At 36.8% G+C, this 22,376-nt stretch overlaps 1 pseudogene; it reads right to left on the bottom strand.

The window, feature by feature from the left end:
• Positions 1 to 15,329: 15,329 nt before the first annotated feature.
• On the bottom strand, positions 15,330 to 17,333 carry LOC140631578 (RNA-binding protein EWS pseudogene; annotated as a pseudogene).
• Between the last annotated feature and the right edge of the window lie 5,043 nt (positions 17,334 to 22,376).

Genomic DNA, 22,376 nt, shown 5'->3' with positions numbered 1-22,376 from the left:
AAAATACATTCTGATGCACCAACTACATTAATTTTGGAGAACTGTGCTGAAAAGCAAGGGAGATATTATTTTTCTGATGTGGTCAGAATATCCTCTTTGATGAGGTGACATCTGAGTAAAAACTTAAATTGAGTGGGAGTGAGGGTCTTGCAATAAATCCATGGAAAGAATATTAGAGGCAGAGGGAACAGAAAGAACATGGCCTATGACTGAGGCTACTCCAGGAGCAGTATGGCTGGAGACAATATGTCAGATAGTGGGGCAACCATGAATTAGATGAAGAAGGGACTGAAAACTGTTATGACTTTGGACCTTAATCTTTTCTTGACACATTTGGACAAGTGTGATGGGACGGGAAAAACAGAAATAAACAAAGAAATAAGCAAATAAATAAACAAATAAATGAACAAAAAAATTAAGACACTGGTAGGATATTCAAAAGGGATAAAATAGGAGACTAAAATATGTGAACAAGTAACTCAGAGGCAGGTTCTTGGAGTCATCAATTTTGATTGGAGGCCTATAAAAGACCAGCCACTCCAGAGAAACAGCCTTTGGTTTGCACCCTCATTTTCTCACTCTTGTGATTATAAGGATTTCAAAATTCTGTCTAGCCTTCTTTTGTTTCTCTACCTAAGCTTTCTTTAGTTTACTGCTTATTATTCTGTGACCACCTATTAAATCTAGGGCATTTCTACCTTCAAACATGATAGATTGCTCTTTTGACAAAAGCTGCCCAATCATTGGTAACTGCAATATCCATTTTGTAAATAAGGAAATGAGAGACTCAGAGGGGGAAAATTGGCATGTCTAATTTGGATCATTCAGGGACTTATATATTTTCCACACAATGTCCCAAGCAGCTAGGAAAAACAGCCCATCCTGTGACATGACTTTAAGCAGGGATCTTGGTTCCTATTCAGACCAAGGACTTCTCTGTTATTACTGAGTCATTTGTTACTTCTAAAATCCTAGATTAAAATGATGGATAACTCTGGTCCCCATTCCCCTCTTGCTGCTTAGGTGTTGTTTACTCTATTTCCTATAGGTTTTTCTTTTCCTTTTTTAATTCCAACTTTGTCTCCAGAACAATTTGATTTATGTTATCCAGAATTTCAAGATGTTTATAGCTATGATCAAGTCAGAATTAGAAGTCAACAGGTTTCTACAATTGAGGAATACTATGTCCTCACACATAAGGGACATAAAAATCTAGGTTCATTTGCATAATGTTTATTAATTGTTATAATGTCAAAATCAAATTGTAAATAAACATGCAAGGACAATGCAGGCTTTTTTGTTTGTTTTTAAACTAGTGCTACAAAGACCAATTATCTTATTGTGCTTGTGTAATACTGTTATGGAATCCTTTTTCTCAATTTGTCTTTATAATAGAGAATCTCATCAAAATTCTTGAGAATATGTGAATTTTTCCTAGCATATATATCTATTTATTATTTGCTGGTTTTGAGCTAACAGTCTTCAATTTTTTGCATTGAACCATTGGCCCATGTTTTCAGTTGAAAAGATAGTTTTAAGTTATTGTACTTTAATTTTTTTTGTACTTTAATTTTGATATTAAGATCACAAAAGATAGAACTTTTAGTAATGTTTCCATGTAATTTCATGTTGAAAACTATTTACGGTCTTTCTCCTTCTAATATGTACATTAATATAATTTACATTTTTTATATTTGCTTTTTATCCCATAATTCATATATCCATCACTGTCTTAATCCATACTCATTGTCAGGGGTAAAATTTCTAAACAAGGAAATGCATATATTGTAAGTGTGCCATTTTATGACAAATGCATACACTTGTGTAATTAAAACCAACTTCAAGAGATATAATATTATCACCCCTAGAGAGTTCCCTCATGTTCCTGCCCAAGGAATTCTATCCATCATCTCCACAGAGACAATCACTTTTGTGACTTTTTTCACCATAGTTGAGTTTTACCTGTACTAGAATATTATGTAAAAGGAAATACACCATGTGTATTATTTTGTGTAAGGTTTCTTTCACTTGGATAATGTTTTTAAGATTCATCCATGTTATTGCATACCTTAGTTGCTCCTTTATATTTGAGTAGTATCTTCTTGTAAAAATATATCCGTTTATCTATTCTTTGATAAGAATAAAAACTGAGTAAAAAATTAACTTTTTTCTAGTTTAAGGCTACTACAAATAAAGTTCATATAAACACTGTTTTTCAAGTCACTTGTAGGTATATGCTTTCATACACTTTGGGTATATATCTACTGATGGAATTGCTAGATCATCGAGTAGATATGTGTTTGATTTTATTAAAAACCATCAAAACTTTTTCCAAATATGTTATAATACTTAATAGCTCCATAAAAAATGTATAAGGATTCTTCTTTTTTCATATCCATGAAACATTTGTTGATCATTTCTTTTAATTTTAGTCATTCCAGGGACACCTGGGTGGCTCAGTGGTTGTGCATCTGCCTCTGGCCCAGGATGTGAACCCAGGATCTGGGATCGAGTCACACAACGGGCTCCTTGCAGGGAGCCTACTTCTCCCTCAGTCTGTGTCTCTGCCTCTCTGTCTCTCTCTGTGTCTCTCATGAATAAATAAATAATTAAAAAAATTAGTAATTCCAGTGAATGTATCTTCTTGTGGCTCCTTTGTTTATTTTTCCAAAACTATTTGAATGGAATTGGAGCTTCCAGGAATATATGGCACAATTACTTTGAGATTTTGCATACTACCTGCAAGAAACCACCTAGTTCAGAAGACTATGCCAGTTTGGAAGTAGAGCACCAAGAGTTAACTTCCTTGAAGAAAACTGTGTTCATTTAAGCCCCAGTAATGCAACACCAGATGGCTTAATCAAATTGATTGATTAGATGTAATGTCATTGAGAAAAGCAATTTCAGAGAAGAGTTCAAGAAAGCAAGGCATATTTTGATTTGCCAGATTGCAATGTTCTTGGTTTTTAATTTAACCATATATCCAATAATTTTGTATATCTCTGTTACAAATAAACCGAAGTGTATTAACTAAATTAGAGAAAAAATATAAACATATTACAACTCCTGTATTTTTCCTGCTTACCTGTTTTTTTCACTAGCTTTTTAAAGCTATAAAGCATGAAACAAACAGTTGACCTTCTAACATGGGTTTGAACTGTGTGTGTCCACTTGTATGTGGATTTTTAAAATAAATACAGTAGATTACTGTATTTACTCTTATGATTTTTTAATAATATTTTCTCTAGCTTACTTTACTGTAAGAATTTAACATATATATAAAAATATAATATGTAAGGATATATAATACATATAGCATAGAAAATACATGTTAACTATTTATGTTATTGTTAAGACTTTTGGTCAATAACAGGTTATTAGTAGTTAAATTTTGGGATATTAAAAAGTTATGCATGGATTTTTTTTTTTTTTTTTTTTTTTTACTGCATGGTGCTGGGGGTTTCCTGCAATTGAGTCAGTGTTCCTAACTTCTGTGCTGTTCAAAGGTGAACTATATTGCCTGGCATTATAAACTATATGATAATAGGTGATCCACTGAGTAAAATTTGTAAGAATTACCAAATTGCTTGTAAAATCACAAGCTTATTTTTTAAATGGATTGTAAATTTCTTCACTTACTTCAACTATCCTGCACCTTAGTATGCGTCTTGCACTATTAATACATGACTTCTAAAGAGATAACTGTTAAAAAAACATTGTATAATTTAGCAGCTTATGATACTTTTCCCAGGAGTGTTAAGAAGGAGGTATAAGTTACCCTGATAACAAAACCAGATAAAGACACCACAAAAAAAGAGAAAAAGAGAGAGACAGGCAGAGAACTATAGGCCAATATCTTTGATGAACACAGATGTAGAAATCCTCAACAAAATTCTAGCAAACAGAATCCAACAATACATTAAAGAAAAAATCATTCACCATGATCAAGTGGGATTTATTCCTGGGATGCAAGCATGGTTCAATATTCACAAATCATTAACATGATACATCAATAAGAGAAAGGATTAAAAACTATACGATCATTTCAGTAGACAGAAAAAGCATTTGATGAAGTTCAGTATACATCGATGATAAAAACCCTCAACAAAGTAGGTTTGTTTTCTAATTTTTATTTTACATTTTTAAAGATTTTACTTATTTATTCATGAGAGACAGAGAGAGGAAGAGACATAGAGGGAGAAGCAGGCTCCCTGTGGCAAGTCTGATGTGGGTGAGACTCAATCCCAAGACCCTGGGACTACTACCTGAACCAAAGGCAGATGCTCAACCACTGAGCCACCCAGGTATCCCAACAAAGTAAGTTTAGAGGCAACATACCTCAACATACTAAAGGCTATTTATGAAAAACTCACAGTGAACATCATACTCAACAGCAAAAATCTTAGAACTTTACCCCTAAGGTCTGGAATCAGACAAGGATGTCTACTCTCTCACCACTTTTGTTCAACATAATAAATCCTAGCCAAAGCAATTAGACAACAGAAATAAATAAAAGTCATCCAAATTGGCAACGAAGAAATAAAACTTTCAGTATTTGCAGATGACATGACACTCTGTATAGAAAACCCTAAAGACTTCAGTAAAGAACAGCTAGAACTGATAAAGGAGTCACTAAAGTTACAAGATACAAAATCAATGTGCAGAAATCTGTTGCATTTCCTTCCACTAATAATAAACATCAGAAAGAGAAATTAATGGGAAATAATCCCATTTCCAATTCACTAAGAAGATACCTAGGAATAAATCTAACCAAAGTGGAGAAAAACCTGTACTCTGGAAACTATAAAACATTGATGAAAGAAATTAAAGATGATATAAATAAATGGGAAGACATTCCATGCTCATGAATTAGAACAAATACTGTTAAAATGTCTATACTGCCCAATGGAATCTACACATTTAATGCAATCCCTATCAAAATACCAGCAGCATTTTTCACAGAACTAGGACAAAAAATCCTCAAATTTATACAGAACCACAAAAGATCTTGAATTGCCAAAGCAATTTTTAAAAAGAGCAAAGCTGTAGATATCTCAATTCTAGACTTCAAGTTATACTACAAAGCTGTAGTAATTAAAGCCGTATTGACACAAAAATATACACACAGAACAATGGAACAGAATAGAAAATCCAGAAATAAGCCCACAACTATATGGTCAATTAATTTTCAAAGCAGAAAAGAATACCCAATGGGAAAAACACAGTCTCTTTAACAAATGGTGTTGGGAAAACTGGTCAGCTAATGCAAAAGAATTAAACTGGACCACTTCCATATACCATACACAAAAGTAAATTCAAACTGGATGCAAGACCTAAATTTGAGACAGGAAACCATCAAATTCTTGGAAGAGAACGCAGGCAATCATGTCTTTGACATCAGCCATAGCAACATTTTTCTAGATATGTCTCCTAGGGCAAAGGAAATAAAAGCAAAAATAAACTATTGGGATTACAACAAAATAAAATCTGTACAAGAAAAGGAAGTAATCAACAAAACTAAAAGACAATCTCCTAAATGGGAGAAGATATTTGCAACTGACATATCAGATAAAGGATTCATATCCAAAATATATAAAGAACTTATACAAATCAACACCCCAAACCCAAATAATCCAATTAAAAATGGGCAGAAGACATGAACAGATATTTCTCCAAAGAAGACATCCAGATGGCCAACAGATGCGAAAAGATGCTCAACATCACTTATCATCAGGAAAATGCAAATCAAAACTACAAAGAGATATCACTTCACACCTGTCAAAATAGCTAACATCAAAAACAAAGGAAACAAGTGTTGACAAGGATGTGGAAAAAAAAGAACCCTCTTGCATTACTGGGGAGAATGCAAACTAATGCAACCACTGTGGAAAACATATGGAAGTTCCTCAAAAAAGTTAAAAATAGAACTACCCTAGCATCTAGTAATCACACTACTGGGTATTTACCCACAAAATATACTTATTTCTCCTTCATTTCATTCTAGTGCTTTTCTTAACAAGAGAGTTTTTCATGAAGACTCTTAATTAAATCAATGGCAAAACAGTAGAATACATACATAATTTCCATTTAATGAAAGGCCAAAATCAACCACTATAGTAAGTCTTTACAAATGATGGATATGGAAACATAACTTGGAAATTTGCCTATTATTCTTACTTTGCTTCTATTGTGTGGCATTAAAATAGAACTAGCAATAGTCTATAATTGTTGTACTGTTAATTTTTTCAGTTAACTTTTTAATAAATTTTCAGTTTCCTTTGTCGATTTCTTTGTAATTTATTTTTAGGAGAATATTATCTGACAGCCAAAAGATCTTGCATGGGTCCATGCCACTTTGTATTAAGAAACAGAACTTTTTAGCCATGTGTTAATCTCTTCTGACTTCCCATTTTCCTTCTCAATAACTTTTCAAAAAAAGTATTGTCCCATTTTATAAATAAAACATGCAAGATGTTCTGATTATCTTACAGAGATGAGATAGACCCCCCCACACACCCCATCCAGAATTTGCTATGGATATTGAAGCTGATAATTTTACACATGTACCATGATGGCCTGAAAAGGTTTATTACACATAATGAGTCTTTCTGGAGGAGAACAGGAATAGATTCCCAACTGGTCCAAAAATGAGAGTAGGGAAAGAATGACTTAATGGTGGCTAGTGGGTGAGGCTGGGGGATGTGGGTTAAGATGCATAGGCCAAGTATTGTATGATTCTAACTCTCTCTGGCCCCAAATAAGGGAGCCTATCCTTTACCATCACATTTCCCAAATGTGGTGCCAAAAGACAAGTGGCTTAAAAGCTCTCAGCAGTCATGCATCAAAAATGGAGTTAGACTCTTTCTTACACACAAAAAAATTCCCTATATTTGGCAGAGCACAATGTATATAATGAATGCCATGATATTATGCTAAGTGTGTGAGTGGGTATTAATTCTAAGGTTGAAAGGTCTAAAAATAATAACTTAAATGCCAGAGAAAGATAGTGTTTGCACATAAGATATGTCAGGCTACGGATATTCAGAATCACCTTCCTATCTCTTCATGAGACCTATTTCCAGAGCACCCATATGCCAAATGAATGTGAAGACTATTCAGTAGGACATAATTCTAAGTTAAGAAGCTAATTTTTTAATAGCTTTTGTTTCGCTTTTCCATGACTCAGACAACTGGCTAGATCTTAATGGAACATCAGATTCCATGGGTGCATTTTTATATGGTAGAGTATATATTGTTATGCTGTTATCATTATTGTTGCCAACCCACATATAGAACCCTGACTTCATTTATAGTCATATTTTCTTACACAGAAGGGATTGTGGCCATCAGCCCAACTCTCAAACACACTTCTTAGGTACACAAAGATGAACAAAAATCATTATTTATGGATCGTTATAACAGTAATCTTACAGAACTCAGTTGTGAAGAGAAACTCACACATTTATTTCAAGTAGCCTCCTCATTTGACAAATTGGAGAAATAGGATAGAATTTTATTCAAACCAGCAAGTTACAGAAAACAGAAAAGCAGGAGAAATATTGCAACTCCACTATCTATACAAACTTGGAGAAGGTCAGAGTCAGCTAAATCTAATGATGTTTTTTCTAGAGTTTGGGTAGACCCACTGAGAATGTTTCAGTAACATGAAAGTTAATTATCAATTTTTCACATATCGAAAGTTATCTTACTTCATAGGATTGATATATGCTAGAATTTAAAAATATAACTTCCATGTTGTACTTGGTACATTGTCTGGAACTTAGAAAATATTCTTTTGCTTCTGCCAATACTTCCAATACTATGACTAAGTAATACTATTACTAAATCTAACATTATTAGGTAGACTGTATTTTAAATTTAAAATAAAAATTACATTGGTACACTATTCCTAACTAAACTATAGGTCTTACTAGAATTCCATAAATTTCTTCACTAATGTCCTTTTCTGTAACTGCATTAGCCTGGAATTGATACAAATCACTTCTCAGAGCCAGAACTCATTATACAATTCTAACCAAATGCAAGGAGGACTAGAACATGAGGAAAGGACATGAATATTTTGTGAGAACAAATGACTTCTGCTTATCATTTTCTTTAGATAGTTATGTGACCAAATAAAATTCACCTCTCCAAGATTTCTAGGCACGACTTTGAGCCAGAGAACTTTGACTCTAACAACTTGTGTGAAGTGGGAGTTGCCACACCTAGGGAATCGTTTATTTTCCCTCTTCTTATCTATTGAGAGTCTCAACAGAGTTTGTGACTTTTTGAAAAAGCTGATGGTCAAAGTCCATTTATATCATTTTCCCCCTCATCAGTTCTCTAACTCACTATGAGGTACAAGTTTCTGCTCCCATATCTCTTTTTTTTGTTTGTTTGTTTTTTTGCTCTCATATCTCTTAAAAATAGTATGGAGTCACCTAATTGCAGAAAATTCATAGATGGCCATTTCCCTGAAATGATTTCTTTACAATGACTTTGAATGAGATGCTTGACTAATATGAGGCTCATTCTTCTCTTCTGCAAATAGAGATAATAATGCCTCAGGGGTTATGTAAGGGTTGTATGGAATAATGTATATAGAGCAAATAGAATGCTTAAGCCATAATACATATTCAAGAAATAAGAAATGCTAATAGTATTACTATGACAGTTTTTCATAAAGCACCAATTAAGCAGGTTATTCAGCTTACTTCTCTGACCTTTAATCTTTTTAAGGTTAGTGTGTTAAATGTGGTTAGATGATTCCGTTTTCATGCCATTATCAATATAACATTAAAGATTCGTTTAAGATGTTTTGCAAACTCCCACAAAACTAACTGGATGGAAGTCATCTTTTCATTTGGAAAAATAGAATTCACGGAGAAAATCAAAACGTTCAGGATTCAATTCCCTATGAGTATTCTATTTTAATACTACTTTGCATTGGCTTCCCCTCCTTTCCTAACAACTAAATTGTGTTTGTTTCTATAATATGACTTCTCACACTATCTATAGAGAACTGGAAAACTGTTATATTTTTAATATAGGCTTTTTTGCTCCTCAGAAATTGGTCTTAAAAGAAGGTGAGAATCTATCTATCAGAGTTACCAAAAGAGAAATGTTTGGTGATAAATCATCTATCTGAGCATGTACAATGGACAAAGATATCTGAAGCTGTCAAACTGAATGTGAGTATGATTAGAATAAAGTTGCTCTATGTCAGGGCCTTGCTTAAATAAAAGTGACAAGTTCTGACAGAATTTCTGCCTAGTGCGGATGACTGACTGAGCAAGTAGCACTGAGATGGTGTCTGAAATAGTCTTTTTGTCAAGAAAACATTAAAAAGTCAAAGTTTCTCCGGTCAATACTGTCTGAAGATAACACTGAAGATAACAAAAAGCATACTTTTCCAAAAGCCGCACTTTTTGCAGACTCAGTGGTGTGGTCCATCTGTCATCTTTTACTTCCAGCAGGACCTGGCCTTTGATTGGCTGTAGGTAAAATGACATTGTGGTTTTCACAAGTACAAAGGAAAGCCAGGCTCAAAGGACAACTGCACTCTGGTCTTCAGTGTCTGGTCATTCTCTCCACTAATCCATTTTCCAAGAGAACAGTTTGCCTTTCCATGACAGTTAGGTATCTTCTTACAGAAGAGGAAATTGTACTGCCATTATAGTAGCTCTTGATCCCAAATTTTTTGAGAACCCTATAACTTAAATAAGCCTTTTTTTTCTCTTCGAATCATTTTACTCCACATAAAGTACAATAAGACTTTCAATAATAATTAGATCCATGCTACATGTTAGACACTATGATAGACATGGAAAATACTTAAGATGCACTCTCTGCCCCTAACAGCTTCATAGTCCCTCTGTTTACTGAGTAATTGGAGATTATTTAAGCCAAAATTTAAAATGTGAGATGTTATGTCAATACAAGGATTCACAAGAATAACTTATCTACATATATGCTTACATATATGTAACACAGACACACACACTAAGAATGAAGAAGACACAGAGATACTGGTTGGAAATCACCTTATAATTATTATAATTTTGATGTGATTATATATAAAAGTTGATTTTGTACTAATTGTGTTTTTCAGGAGGAATATACATTGCTTTTGTAATAAAATAAGCAAGTAAACATTATTTCACCTGTATTCAGAAAAAAAGTGATTCTTTCACAATTCCTGTTATCATCTGATGTTCATATTCCCTAGTTAATAGAAATAGTACCTCTTTTCTCTCTTAAGACTATTTTCCTAAAATGCAAGGGTAAAGGAAATGGAGGGAGGATGTAACAGAGATTTTATTTCAAAATAGTTTTGAAATTTCTAGGAATTCAGTGAGACAGTGAGGGCAATTGAGACCTGAAGGCTATGATACTCTACATAGAAAACCCAATGATACTCTACATAGAGACCTGATGGCTGATGCTGAATGAATGATAGAAGCTGTCTTGTTCAGTCTGATCCTTAAAGTCTACAAGCGTGCCACCATATATAGTAGGTGCTCAGAAAAATCTTTGCTGGGGCAATGTAACTATGAACTCCAGGCCAACGTTTTGATTTCGACAGTAGTCAGCAGAATGTTTTTTGAAGTCTTAGTTATCAAGAAAATAGTAAGATAAGCCACAGACTGGGAGAAAATGCTTGCAAAAGATAAATCTGATAAAGGACTATATCCAAAATATACAAAGAATTCTTAAAACTCAGTAATACGAAAACAACCCAATTAAAAAATGGGTGAAAGGCCTTAACAGATACCTTACCAATGATTTACAGATGGCAAATAAGCATATGAAAAATGCTTTACATCATATGCCATCAGGGAAATGAGAATTATACTACTAAATGCCTGTTAGAATGTCTAAAATCCAGAACACTGACAACACCAAATGCTGTCCAAAAAGTAGAGCAACAGGAACTTTCATTCCATATTTATAGGGATGCAAGATAGTACAGTTACTTTGGAAGAGAGTATGGAGGTTTCTTACAAAATTAAACATATGTTATCGTATGATTAGTTATCATGCTTCTTGGTATTTATCCCAAATAGATGAAAACTTATGTCCATACTAAACCTTCATATAGATGTTTATAGCAGCCTTATCTATAATTGCCAAAACTTGTAAGAAATGAAGATGCTCTTCAGTAGATGAATGGATAAATAAACTGTTGTACAACCAGACAATGAAATATTATTCAGTGCTGAAAAAAATGAGCTATCAAGTAAAAAAAAAAAAAAAAAAAAAAAGACGTTGAAGGGATTTAAGTGCAAATTATCAAGTGAAAGAAGCCAATCTGAAAAGGCTACACACTGAATGATTGCAATAATATGACATTCTGGAAAGACAAAACCACGGAGACCATAAAATAATCAATAGTTACAAGGGGTGAAGGGATAGGGAGAGAGGGATGAATAAGCAGATCACAGAGGACTTTTAGGGCAGTGAAACTATATGGTACAATTATATAATGACAGATATATATATAAATATATATATATATCGAGAGAGAGAGAGGATTAATACCTATTTTACCTCTCCCACAGGTCTTTCATGAAGCTGAGATAAAATCACATATGCAAAGTTCTCTATAAACTGTGTAGCGCTATACAGCCGAAAAATAGGAATGGTAATAGTATGACTCCTATCTAGACAGTTTTTTAGCTCCCAGAAAATATTGTGCTTTCTGGAGCAATCAATTCATATATCAATGATATCATTGATATCATTCCTGATCAATCCATATATAATGTTTGTAAGATCTCATTAAAATAGGAGTTTTTACTGTAAATGTTTTCACATCTTGAGATAGAAATAAATATATATATGTAATACATGTATACATATATATGTAAATATATATAATACATACATATATTTAAAGTATATATATAGAATAGAATAAAGAATGCATTTAAAAATATATATTTTAACATTCTAACATCTAACTACATTTAAAATATATATTTATTATATATTTATATAAATATGTAATATATTAATTAATATATATTAATATTAATATATATTAAATGCATTCTTTTCTTCTGTGATAAGTCTACTTTTCTTTCTGGCTTTGAGATCAGGAGCTAAAGTGATATCTCTCTGGTTTTTGTTTCTTCCTGGGCACATCAGTTTCCAGTGGATCCACAGACGATCACAGAGATATTTCATAAAGAAAATAGAGATGGACACTCGATCTTACCCAATTCAAAGGATATATATGTGTATATTATACATATATATTAATCTTTCTATTATACATATCCATTATATAATGAGAGAGATAGACAGGCAGGCTTCACCAGAAACTAGGCTTCTGGAGGCCACACACCTGACTCTCAACATTAATACAAAGCTCCTATCTGAAATAAGAAGAAAAAACTGTGAAGAACCATTAGACCTGGTGAGTCACAGCACTGTGGAAAATTTTTAGCTTTAAAACCAGCATTTCTTCCTGGAATTTCTCCTCTATTTGCTGGGAAACTAGTCCTTCTTGACTACAGTTAAAAAAATTTCAAAATAAAAAGAAAGTAGTTATAAACATCTTGACCAAATCAGTCTATGAATTTATCCGAGATTCTTAAACTGGCACAAGCATCAGAGTTACATGAAAGCTTCCTTGAAACTGTATGTTGTGGAGAGGTACCCCTGTACCAGGTTGTTTGAATCAATAGCTAATTTGCATTTCTAACAAGTTCCCAGGCTATGCTGATGTTTCTGGTTGAGGGGATTTGACCTTAAAAACCCTTAGCCTATTCTCTCAATTTCTACTCTCAGGCTCCTTGAATCCTCTTCTGGCCTAGGCTTCTGACACTACCTTGCCATTGAGCTTCAGTGTATTGCACTCTGGTACCTTTAGTTTTGGCCCTACCTTGGGTGACCTTTTATTATATTATCTAAACTGGACAGTCTTGAGAGTGAAGGAGACAAGAGTAATAAATATACTTAGGTTATTTAGGTAAATAGGAACACATATCTATACCCTAACATCACTGCTTTAACTCAATTCTTTCCAGACTTACATATATACAAAGATAAATAATAAATAAATAAAGAAAGAAACAAACATTATTTATTTATTTATAAAAGTGAATCGTGCTTTTTGCTTTTTTTTCCTGAGAAAGTTATGAACTCTCTAGGCTCTAATTATGTCATCTGTATAGTTGGGATAATAACACCAACCTCTTGGTGTACTGTGAAAACTTAAGAAAATGCACATTATGTGTCAAGCCAGTTCCTTGTGCAATGTGGTGGATTCCCTGAGGAGCATTTTCAAGATAAAAGAATGAATTCATTCCCTGAATTGCTGGCTGAAAACAGCTGGCAGGGCTTCCAGACTTTAGGAGATTACCTCAGTTGAAGCAGACTGCTCATCCAAGGTCATGCCTCCCTTAGGACAGTCTGCATCAGTGATAGATCAACATGGAATCTATAGGCCCAATCCCTCTGGCAATTTAGGACCAAGTCCCAAAGGCCACCCCAGTACTAGGGAGGCTCCTAAGTTGGCTGAAGCATTCAACTTTTTTCTCCACCCCAAACTGCCTTCTGCCCTTCCATAAATACTGATTCCAACTGATATTTGGACTGTTAACCTCCATCTCAGAGTTGCTTTCTAGAACTCAAACTGTGGCATACACAATAAACATTCAGTGAATATGAGTTATTAGTATTACTACTAGCAGTGGTACAACTACTACTTTCTCCAATTAATTGTCCATGCCAGTGGCTCCCTTAGGCATTGTTTTATATATATATATATATATATTTTTTTTAAATATTTTATTTATTTATTCATGAGAGACAGAGAGAGAGACAGAGAGAGAGAGGCAGAGACATAGCAGAGGGAGAAGCAGGCTCCATGCAGGGAACCTGATGTGGGACTCAGTCCCGGGATTCCAGGATCACACCCTGAGCCCAAGGCAGACGCTTAACCACTGAATCACCCAGGTGTCTTGGCATCGTTAAGATATTATACTACCATTTCATCTATGACAACTACTGAAATTACTACTATAAATTTTGTAACTAAAAAACTATTATTTGTAGAGTTTATATACTAACCTTATACTTTATAAGTAGTGATAAATGCTTCATATTAAAGTATAATTAAAGCTTGCCCTTACAAAAAGGCTGTGCCCACATAATAGCACCACAAGACTGATATAGTGGTAAACAGTTGGGTAGTTCTTTAACCTGTATTTAATTAATATGTGGTATAACTCCTAGTCGTGACTACTATTACTTTTCACATTCTGCATTTTAGAAGGTCATGTATATTCAGTGTAAACTGCAGTGTGTGTATGTGTGCAGGTGTGTGTGCACACATGTACACACACAGATGAACACAATGTCATATGTTGGGCAACTTTCAGTGCCTCCGTTTGTGACAGCAAAACGTGTCCACAGATATTTCAAAATGTTCCATGGGGACAGGGTTAAATTTGCTCTACATCAGGACCACTGATTGAGATGATTAAGGGGCAAATGAACATTGGCAATGATGCAAACACCACCGATAATCCAAATGATTTCTCTCTATCCCAAGCAGTGGACTAAGGCCAGAATTCTGGTGATCCAGCCCCCATTTAATCATTAACAGCTATGCATTGAATTAATGCTCAGTGTATTTATTGGCAGCATGCTAGATCCACAAAACATGGTTCCTATTTTCAAGGAGCAACCAATCAAATGGGAAAGATGGACACTGCAGTTATAATCAGACAAGTAGATACATAATTTCAAACTATGGGAACCTTATGAAAGAAAATGAAGGTTGCCAGGAGAGGAGAGGAGAGGGGGGTCTGTCCTAGAGCTCTAGTCAAAGAAGGACTCCCTGCGATGGCAGTATTGTAACCAGTAACTGAAGGCCTAATATTTAGCCAGAGACTTCGCTCTCCACCTGAGTACATGTATGCATTATTCTAAATTGCTCTGTCCCAAGGCATCCTAACCCTTCTTTCTCCAATTCTTTCTTTAGTCATTTCTTTGTGAGTCTTTCTCAGTTCGTTTTATTTCATTTTCATATTTCTTTTTATTTTATTTTTATTTTTTATTTTTTTTTATTTTTTATTTTTTTTCATATTTCTTTTTAAAAGCATGCCCTGGCTTCTTTAGGATCATTAAAACATCATGCTTTCTTTCAGTGTTATTGAATATGTACTAATACTATTTCTTTTTTCTCTCTCTCTCTCTCTCTTTTTTTTTTTTTTTTTTTTTTTTTACCATTTAACTTGTTTTAATGTTTCTTCACAAATGGTGAAAAATACTAAAGTACAGACAAGGAATAATCATAATGTGGCCAACATTATAAATATGGAATTATAAATTCAAAACATTTCCTGGTTTAAAAAATAAATCTGGTAGTCAATGCAGCTCTGCGGGGTCTCCCCGGGGTCTCTGCGCTCCTGACGGTGCTCGCCTTTATCCATTTCTCCAGGCCCTCCACGCCCGCCTCTTCTTCCTCCCATCTGTTCCATCAAAGGTCCAGGGGGCCCACCAGGACCGCCTCGTTTTCCTCCGCCAAAGCCCCCTCGGTCCATGCCCCGGCCACCACGGAAGCCCCCTCTGTCTCCACCGCGGCCACCTCTGAACATCCCACCGGGACCACCGCGGTCCCTGAGGCCACCTCTTCCTCCCCGCATGCCACCAGGGCCGCCCGGAGCGGGAAGGGTGGTGGAAGGAAGCCTTCAGGCTTCGGGGCCTTACACTGGCTGCATTCTGTTCTCCAGGCGAAGTTCTGGTTTCCACACCCCTGATTGGGGCACTGCCAGTCCCCAGCTCAGTGCTGGACGTTTCCTCCTCCAGATGGGTTCCCTCGGGAACCCCGGGGTCCTCTTGGGGGAAAGCCACCTCTGTCTCCTCCACGGCCTCCCATGCGACCCATGGGGCCCCCAGGACCTCCTGGGCCCCCTGGACCTCCACGGAGTGGCGGTGGCATCCCTCTGCCCTCATGGGGAGGTATACCACCCTGCATGCTGTTCATTGGAGGTTTCTTAAGAGAAAACTTAAGTTTGCTTCCTTGAAAATCTTTCCCATCAAACCACTCCACAGCAGCCTTGGCAGATGGTGGGTCTTCATAGGATACTGTAGCATCACCTTTGTGCTTTCCTGTTTCCTTGTTCAAGTAGATATGGATCATGGGTTGTCCGGTTCTCTTGTTCATCTTAACAACTCCACACTGCTTAAAGAAGTCAGCCAGATCATCACATTGTCATTTAAGCCTTGCACATAAATTGCACTGTTGTCAGAGTCTTCATCTGGATCTACAGGTGGGCCTAGATCAAGATCTGGTCCTTCATCCATGGGTCCACCAGGCTTATTGAAGCCACCTCGCTCTCCAGCGCTGCCCCTTCCACCGTGTCCTCCTCCCCGCCCACCTCTGCTCATGCCTCCTCGATCAAATCCCCCTCTTCCCCTGCCCCGGTTATCAGGGCCACTCATGCTCTGGTTCTCTCCTAGTCCGGAAAATCCTCCAGACTCCTGCCCATAAACACCCATGCTACTGGGGTGGTCCTGTCAGATTGAACTCTGCTGCCCGTAGCTGCTGCTCTGTTGGCTATATTGACTTGGAGCCTGGCTGTAGGATCCAGTTTGGGGGGGATAACTAGTGGGCGGCTGCTGCCCATAGCTGCTTTGTTGACCATAGCTACTCTGCTGTCCATAGCTGCTCGGCTGCCCATAGGTGTTCTGCTGAGAGTAACTGCTCTGATCATAACTAGTTGGCTGTGTAGAGGAGTAGCTGGTAGGAGGATAAGATGGTGGTGCTGTGACTGGCTGCATGGGGTAGCTCTCAGGTACCTGGGGATAACTGTAGTTACTCTGTCCTAGGCTGGGCTGGTTGTAACCCCCTGTGCTAGATTGAGGTTGACTAGTCTCAGCGGGTTTGTTACCATCCTGTGGTCTTGCAGATGTGGTGGCTGCTGGCTGCTGCCCATAGGCTGGGTAAGCAGGCTGAGTGCCATATGCAGACTGAGCTGCATAGGAGGCCTGGGTGGTAGTGACCGTAGCAGTGGTGGTATCATAAGCACCAGTGCCGTACCCCTGGACAGGCTGACACTGTATGCCTGGGAAGCAGTTGGAGTAGTATAACCAGCGGGAGGCTGTCCATAAGAAGTTGCATAGGCGGTCTGCCCATAGGTCGCAGTGGTCTGAGCCTGGGTATAGCTGACATCAGTGGGCTGTCCATAGGTTCCATAACTCTGCTGCCCATATGCCTGGGTGGTCTGTGCATATCCTTGAGTTGGTTGGGCGTTGTATGCACTGTAGCCCTGCTGGGCTGCAGCTTGGCTGTAGGTACTGTAACCCGTGGATGCCATTTTCTCTCCTTCCCTCTCATTCTCCTAATACTATTTCTGAAAGCAAGTCAAAGAAACAATACAGTATTGACTTTGCCTTTGAAAACCATACTCCTCCCTTTCCCTCTGAATAAAATTCTACCCAGGGCTTTTCTCTATAAAATGTCCTGTTTTTTCCTCCTTGTTACTACACATATAGCTATATAATGGAAAATAGGCATGGGATAGAGGAAGGTATCCCTCTATCCCTCTGTGGATGGGAGAAAAAATTTTTTTTTTACTATTTTGTAACTAGGTCTAAAATTTACCACATTAGTACTTTAGTTTAGTACTAAAGGCCTTAATGAGGTACAAACTTGACAGATGGGGCGACAGATTAGAATGGTTAACATTCATTACCAAGAAAATTGCCATGAATTAAGTCAACTCACCAGGGAGCAAAGAATATAGTACCCTGAAATAATAGGACAGAGGAGAGATTCACTTCAATGCGGGTGGTAGGAATGTCAGAGACAAGTCCTGGCCACAAGGAAAGGCAGACAGGGTCAAGAAATTGCTCATCTGGGAGGGATATGGGAGAGAGTCATACGAATGCAGGAGGAAGGCACAGAGGGCAGAGATACTGGTATTGATCCCCCATTTGAGATGATCACATCTGAGAATAACTGGCCACATTTTTGTGTATCTATAAAGCTCCACTTAATCTTTGGTTTACGTCTTTCTTGGATATACTGTTTTTATTTAATAATAGACGCTTATTGGGCAGTACCCTTTCTTGTTAGTGCTTTCATTGTGATCCATCCCAGGATAGGGGTGTCAAGGCATAAATCTGCTATTGCTTACTGACTCAGAACCTGCCAACACCTAGTAACGAACCAGTAATTATGACTCAAGTGAGATATACCAGCCGGCAGAATAAGGCAAATGTTGTGTCTAAAAACTGAGGGCACCATGGCCTTGGTGGCAACAATTTTCAACATACACTTCAATCTACATAATTGTCAGTCACTGGCATTTATATCTCAAAGGCTCATTGGAGTGTGTGCAGCTTGGTGGATAGATTCTAAGGCCTGTTGTTGCCCATATCCCCTCTCAAAGGTGGCTTTCTATTCAGTGTTCTTACATAACTGAGTATATCCCATACTTTGTGTGAAGTATGAACTAATTCCAATAGAAATAGGCCTATTAGATGTACTGATGCTTCTTTGGGTTTGCTGCAATGTTTAAGCCTAATTTCAATCTTGAACTGATTCGGGAATTTTCCTGTGAGCATTAGCCCATATGGTTCCAAGAAATTCACTTAAGTTACTAGTTCCTCTAACTTGTCAGGATTAATCTTCCAGACCTAGTTACTCCAATATTGATAAATTTCAGCTAATGGCAGCCTAGACTTTGTCTTTAACCCTTTCAATAATGCTGCCAATATAATGGTACCAGGGCACTTCTGATAGGATCCTTGTCTTTTCTACTTTTCTGCTTAATTTCTGAAGATAAATCATGGGGAGTAGATGGCCTTGAGGGAACACAGTAAAATTATGTCATAACACAAGCCATGAAAGGCAAATTGATTGTGATCCTTTAGATGCACTGGGTGCTTAAGGAGGCATTAGGAATGCCCACCACCATGTACAATATCTTTAATCTGTACAAAGGACTTAGATTGTTCTATCTAGAACTGCAATAATAAGAGGGATTACTACCACAGTGATTTTACTCCAGTAATCCACAGAGAAGTAGCAAGTACTAGTTTTCACTGTTCATACAAGGCTAATATAAGCTGATAATGTTTCTTTAGGTGGCTCTTCCTCCTCTAATACCCTGGTCAATGCCATGATTTCCTGCCACTCATACCCTTCTAGTTATCCTCTACTACTTCACAGTAACCACATGACTAGGCAGGGGAACTTATGGGCTCCTAGTTATGTCTCAAAGGAATCCCTGCTCTTATTATGTTATTTCCCCATTGAGAATATTTCCTATAATCAAGAACAGACTACATATCCTTAACATGTCTAAATGCCACAATATGGTCAGTATTATTAGTTACTTATTGTGTACTGCCACAGAAGGATCCACCCATAAAGTTAATCAGCTTACTGTCCAATCAGAGTTTTCTCAAAAAAAATTTTTTTTTTTTTTTTAAATCACACCCATAGATGCATCCCAGCACCACAGGACTAAAAAGGATTTGGCAACCTTGGGTGCCATAAAATCCTCAACACATCTTAACCAGTGAAGAAGATCTCTAGTCCTTTTTTGTAAACCTCAGTTTCTATCCCAATCCTGTTTGCTTTTAAAAAGAGTAAAATCTAAATAGAGAGGTGGCTGATCTAAGATCTAAGATCTTAGATCTACTGATCTAAGTAGAGATCAAAAGTATCAGGTCAACACTGGTCTGAATAGCACATATGTCAGCAAAGGGGGTTTGAGATTGTCCCACTTGCCTTCTATTTGCCCACAGGGAATGGCAAATCTAGCTAGGGATTTTCTTTTTTGTTACTTCCCAGATCTTCAGATTGTATGTCCCTTGAAAGTGAGGGACAGTATCTATTAGGTGACTATCATTTTCTAGATGTTCATGATCTCTATTATTAGTCTCTGGTGGAGCTCCAGTGGTTCTAATGAGGCCATAGCTCCTCCTACAGGTTTCCATGGGTGCTTATCACAGAATGAAATCACATCCTGGGCAGGCCACTGTTTCATTTGTAAGTGAAAACTCATTCCAGTATGTCCTGATCTGTCTTGACAGGTTCTTCCTCTGTGTCCATGTCACTGAGCAAGGCAGTTGTGGCCAGAGTAGCTTGGGACATAGGGCTGGTCATTAATCAACTAAGAGAATTCCATCTCTTCTTATCCAGCAAACTTAGTGTGGTTCCCTCATCTGCTAACCAGATGAGTCACATTTCTAAGAGTCTCACTAGGCTTTTGCCCAAATTGATCTCTAATTTCTCTCCTTTTGTGTTTGCAAGAGCAGAGAGTAATTCTCTAAATAACTAATTGCTTTGGAATACTCCAGGAAGTATTTCATCTTTTGACAACCACTAGTTGAAGGAAAGTGCCATTGATTTGCCAGTGGTGCAGAAGAATGGGCAACAACCACCACACACTCTCATTTACTTCAGTCTTCTCCCTACTTTATCTCTAAATCTAAATACCGATGCAACTCATCAGTCATATCAGGGATCATTTTTCAGAACTAGTTTTCTCCGTTGTTACTGAACACTTCAGCAACCAAATCCACTTCTACCTACCACAGTACCATACCTGACCAATGAATGCAAAGGACTCTAGTTGTCATTCTTCTAAAAGAGCATTATGACTACCAGCCCAAGGTTGGGGACAAATTTTTCAATAAAGCTGACAAATTGAAATAGTAAAGAAAATATAAGTCTAGATAGATTCACAATTTATTGCTTGTAGATAAGTAAAAATAAGCAAAAATAAGATTAGCAGTGATGGAGCTCCCCAAGTCACAGGATGACACCGAAACAAAGAGACCAGATAACATGCAAATGAGTTATGGGGCACCTTGTTTCTGAGGAGCCAATTACACACTGCAATTAAACAATTTCATACTCTGCAGCTATAACCTATGAGGGGACAGGACAGAAAGCAACCTATCCTATTGGTATTACAGAGATGAGAAACTGCCCCATGAAAGCATCTCTCAAGATAAGGAATTAAGTGACAAATTGCTTTGCAGCAGTTCTACACAAAACAGTTTATCTTTATCTGAGGCTAGAAGCTCACAGGCATTCTGATAAGGCTTATGTTGTGGTTGAGCCTTGCCTATGTGCATTATATTGTACAAGGTTGCTGGAGCATCAGCATAAAACAGTTCTCTTATACCTACCACTAAGAAAGTTGGTCTAGGTTCTAGGAAACCAATCCTGAAACCATCTTTACTCAGTTTTTCTCTGTAGGGTTCATACCTGCATGCCCAGAGTGTGCCTAGTAGGATGTAAGGCTAAGTATGATCTGGTAATAGAATGTTTCAGTTTCCAGATTCTAATCAGAACAGTATATTCCATGGGTTATTTCTAAGTATCCCAAATCATGTAGCATGTGAGATATTAATGTATATTACCTAAACATAGAAAGGTGGAAGAGTAATATATTGAAAAGGATTATCTTATGTTCTCATTATTCTTATCAGAAAGAAATTATTTTCAGCTATTTTAATTACAATATGTTCTGAGAAGAGAAAAAGATATCTTCTCCAACCACTTTGCATCTGGAAAAAATTCCCTGTCCTACTGTCACTCGAGGAGATAAATTATGAACCAAATTATCATCATATTCTTCATTTTGTCTGTATTTTCATAAAGAAACTTTGCTGACAGGCATATTTTTCCCCCTCTAGAAATGTAATTTATTTGAAGAGAAGATCTGGTGTCTTCATAGAACTAATGACAATCTAGCATTTGAGACAGCTCATGTCTGGGATAGTATGATGATTTTATTAACTATTTCTTCTTCATGATTTTCTAAGTTATAGCCCAGGATGATGCTGAATTGTGGCCAAGAATTAGGTGTGAATAATCTATCAAATAGAACATTTACATTATAATCTAGCACTCTATGATTTTCTAATCGATGAATAATTTTTCAAGTAATATACCACAATGCTATACAAAATGACAGATGTTATATAAAATCATATTATAAATATTGATATATGTTTATTTTGTGGTCATCTTTATGGTATTGAAATTCCTTTCAAAACAGGCTAAAATACTAAGTGTATTGAGATGCCTGGGTGGCTCAGCAGTTGCACATCTGCCTTCGGCTCAGGGCCTGATCCTGGGATCTGAGATGGAGTCCCACATCAGGCTCCTTGCATGGAGTCTGCTCTCCCTCTGCCTGTGTCTCTGCCTCTCTCTCTCTCTCTCTCTCTCTCTGTGTCTCTCATGAATAAATAAAGAAAATCTTAAAAAAAAAAACTAAGTGTATCAATCTATGCATATAAAAAAAATCCATACATATGTTAAGACGTGATTGGAGTCTGAAGACACTGAAATACAAAGAAAAAGCAACCTGGTATGTGGTAGATTGCACATTTGG

This window comes from Canis lupus, chromosome 4 (assembly GCF_048164855.1).
Source record: "Canis lupus baileyi chromosome 4, mCanLup2.hap1, whole genome shotgun sequence".
NCBI classification, from domain to species: Eukaryota; Metazoa; Chordata; class Mammalia; order Carnivora; family Canidae; genus Canis; species Canis lupus.
Note: the sequence above shows the minus strand (reverse complement) of the source record. Positions and strands in the feature narration are given on the sequence as shown.